Source organism: Plectropomus leopardus, chromosome 20, assembly GCF_008729295.1.
Source record: "Plectropomus leopardus isolate mb chromosome 20, YSFRI_Pleo_2.0, whole genome shotgun sequence".
Taxonomy (NCBI): Eukaryota; Metazoa; Chordata; class Actinopteri; order Perciformes; family Serranidae; genus Plectropomus; species Plectropomus leopardus.
Genome location: NC_056482.1, coordinates 9,324,898 through 9,327,996, shown reverse-complemented (window position 1 = coordinate 9,327,996; position 3,099 = coordinate 9,324,898).

The following is a 3,099-nucleotide window of genomic DNA, read 5'->3' as shown; positions in this document are numbered from 1 at the left end:
TTTTTAAATAGCACGTAGCATATCATGTGTACTGTAGTGTGTGTGTGTGTGTGTGTGTGTGTGTGTGTGCGCGCGCGCGTGTGCGTGCGCGTGCGTGCGTGTGTGTGTAACAGCATTTATTTCTCCTCAGTCTATTAAAGTGGATTTGAACGTTGAGTAGTTTTGACATTGAGTTCAGCTCTAAAGCCGCACTGAATCATCCCTGAATAAACATTATTATTCATGAATGCAATCCTGTGCTGCATTCAAACACTAAAACCTGATATTAAAGTTTAAGTATTGTGTCAGTTTTAACAGTGAGGTGTTTGAAGCTGCCTGACACAATAGCTGTTGTCAGAGTTACAAAATGATGTGAGGTATAAATTGACGGATTACTAGAATTACTTCTCTACTCAACAATGAGAATGTCAAGATGTCATCCAGGCAGTATTGATGTGAAGATAACCTTTAACAGTGTCAAGGTGCAGCAGCTGCTGCTTTATGAGCTGAAATGGCAGTTTCTGCCTTTTAATACTGAAGATCATTAGAAATTGAAGAGTGGAAAAAAATATTACATTTCTCTCGGGGAACAAAGATGAGGGGGATTTTAAGAACTGCTTCAGCAGTGTTTGTGAAATGGGACAGTGTGGCATTTCTGGCTGGATGTCTGTAGGTGTGGCTCCTTTTACTTCAACTGAAATTTCTCAACTACACTGCCATGAAATTTTGTCCAGACATACATTTTCTGTTCAGGAGAAACTTAAATGACTATGGTGATACCTGTCGATCAGCATTAATTTAACCATTCAAGGGTTTCCACACTGCAGAAGGACACATAAGTAAGGGGGTTTGGGGATTCTTCCCCAAAAACTCAGGGATCAAACACAGTATTTCCTGCATTCTGGTGACGTGAACTGCACTATTTTGCACCTTTCTGCATGAATTTAGGGTGTAAATGTCTTTTCAGACATGTTGTTTTCTTAAATATAGAAGTCTGCTGCTACTTAAATGTTTATATGCACATGCACCTGTTCCAAATATTGACACCTTAGCTCCCATTAGCCTCGGCTACTAATTAGCAAATGTTGGCATGCTAACACACTAAAATGAGATGGAAAACACAGTAAACATCATACCTCAGAACATCAGCATGCTCGATTTGTCATTTTGCGCATGTTAGCATGTTGCAGTTAGCATTTGGCTCAAAGCACCACATTGTGAGACTCCTTTTAACTTGCTTTTCAACAGCTACATTGACCCTCATTTTGAAGGCAATCCAGTGCATTAGTTGTGCAAAGACACAGAGCCTGTTTACACCAAGTATTGTGCATCTTCGAGCCATTTCGATGGTAGTGGACATTGGGACTGTTTAACAGCTGTTGCGGCCTTAGCTTGTGCTAACCAGGCAGACATTGAACTGACCGTTTGCCAGAAGTAGAGCAGCTCTGGACACGGTCCTTTAGCGCTGCGTCTTACCTGTTTAACAGCAGCAACACCTTGCTTGACGTTATCCAGTGGCGTCAGCTGAGTGGATGGTTCTTTAATGTGGTCCACTTCACATGAGCGCTCACGCTGCTGAAAGAATGTGGTCAAATAAAAAATACTTAATGGTTTCCAGACCACCTCTGAATGTTGTCTTGAGTGTTCAAATCTCAAGACTCATTGAGAGCGCATTCACGCCCGTCCACACCAAGGACGCATGCTAATACCAGGTGTAAACAAGGCCGTAGACTGGTTTATCTTTCCTGAAGCTAAAATGGGAAATCTCTTAAAGTCTGACATTTTGGGGAACTATGCTTCGGCTATTCCCTGTCTCGCCAAGTTAGATGAGAAGTGAGATCAGTATCAGTCTTCTCATCTAACTCTGAAAGTCAGCAAATTTTCATGTTGTATATTGCTTTAAGTTTACTACTTTGCTTTCTCCAAAATGTCCTGATATTCCAGGTCCCAATCAAACTCTAGAGAGAGAGAGATCGCAAAATCTTTTTGTTTTCCATTGCATCATGCACCTGGCAGGACTGGGGGGGTAAAACGTCTCTAACTAGATGCTCATCTATTGCCTGTGATTGCATATCACATCCCTTTCTGCTGGCAGGGTGAAAGCCTTCGTCAATTGTGTGTATTTTGGCTCAGACAGGCGTGTTGTGGTTACATAACACCCTGACCTGCCAGTGTATCAGGTTCTTTGTTGTCTGTAGTGTTGAAACAGCTAGTCACTTAATTGGATGCTGCTTTTTTTCCTCTTCCCATGTGTAAGAGACGTTATACACTGTACAACAACAACAACAACAACAACAACAACAACAACAACAACAACAACAACAACAACAACCCTATTTTAAGTAAATGTCTAGCACTCAAAACAGTTCTTATCAATAAGTTTCTCTTATTAACAAATCTGGTTAAAAGACCCATTAATCCATTTCTCAACATCATTTGACTTCCCAACTGTCTGTGGTACCCTGCTAATCATTATATTTTATGGAGGATGAACACTTTTAAAACCTGGTGAAAAAGATATACTTTAACTTTAAAAAAAAAAAAAGAAAGAAAGAAAAAAGCTAAATGATTACCTAAAACAGCTGGGTACTGTAATTTTTTAGCAAATCTTACTCCTACAGGAGTCAATACTGCAGTTGGGGACTACTTTTAGCTGTGCATTAATACACATCTGCGCTCTGGTGAGTACAGCAGCAGGATGTTGTGTTTGGGATTAACTCAAAATAAAACAAATGTCAAGTAAATACTTAAAAGCTGTCAAATAAAGGTAAAAAGTGCAATATTACCCTCAGAAATGTAATAGTGTAAAGTATAGTAGCATAAAATTGAAAATACATAAAATGCAATTACTGAATAATTGTAGGTATTTCATTTCGGATATGTGGGTGTATCCATATTTGTTTAGTTAATTTCAGTATAGGTTTAAATAAATAAAGAAGCCGGTTTATTAAAATCCAGTGAGTTATGGGGAAGGGATGTGATTAAATAAGTCCGTATTCTCACTCCTTTTCAAATATGTAAAACAAGTCGTCTTGTCTTTTACCAATTCCTTTTGATTTATGTTTTCTATTGTCTGTAAATATTACTTTTTTTGTCTGTCTGCTTGTTTGTATCATCATG